Genomic DNA, 853 nt, shown 5'->3' on the forward strand with positions numbered 1-853 from the left:
GCCCCATGATCGGCAGGCAGGGCCATGGTTCTTGCAGCTGCAACTTTGCCACTGGAGACCAGCGCTGCTGGGGCTGCTCCTGGGCTGAGCTCATGGGCAGGAGGAAAGGATGCAGGGGAGTCTCCACCTATAGCTGAGGGGGGCCATTAGGGCTTGTAAGTGATCTCAGGGCTTTGACAGCAGCTTCGTCTCAGCCCATCCCCTCTGTTTTCACACCATACAGAGGTATGGGCTCAGGAGGGGCTTGCTATAATGTGATTTAATTGCTCTCTGGTCTCAAGGCTATTTAAGGGAGCAGAGGCCCAAGACAAGTCACTGGGAAGGCAATATGGCATGAAAAACCTGGGGATAGGGACAGTCAGGTTGCCAATGTGGTCAGGGCAAGGCCCCAGAGATCAGATGGGCTTGGGGATGAAGGGGAGATACTCAGACCACCCCTGGAAGATCCCCAGAGGCTGGATAGTACTGAGGGGTTCACTTAGGAGCCTGGGGTTGAGTAAGGGTAAGATGTAGCTCAGCCTCGCAGATCGGGAACGATGAGGCAGGTTTGAGGTCGAGCAGGTGCCTAGCCGGTTGTGGTCTTGCATCCCATGCCGGGCTGCAGGGGGGTGGCAGCAGTGACCACGGCAGTGCTCTCTCGAAGGTGCCCACTGGTGGTGTGAAAGAGGAGTCTTGTACTGGAGGCAGCATCCTTATTCCTGAAATTGTCTTTTTAGTCCGGGACAGGTGCCTGGCGGCCTGCAGCTAGCTGGGGGAATTCTGCGTGGTTCCCTCTTGCCAGGTCTCCTGTGTCTTCTGTTCGGCTTGCAGCTGCTGCAGAGACAGAGAGGAGGCTTTTTTCCTCCTGTGTAGG

Source organism: Nestor notabilis, unplaced genomic scaffold (genome assembly GCF_000696875.1).
Source record: "Nestor notabilis isolate BGI_N333 unplaced genomic scaffold, ASM69687v1 scaffold13951, whole genome shotgun sequence".
NCBI lineage: Eukaryota > Metazoa > Chordata > Aves > Psittaciformes > Psittacidae > Nestor > Nestor notabilis.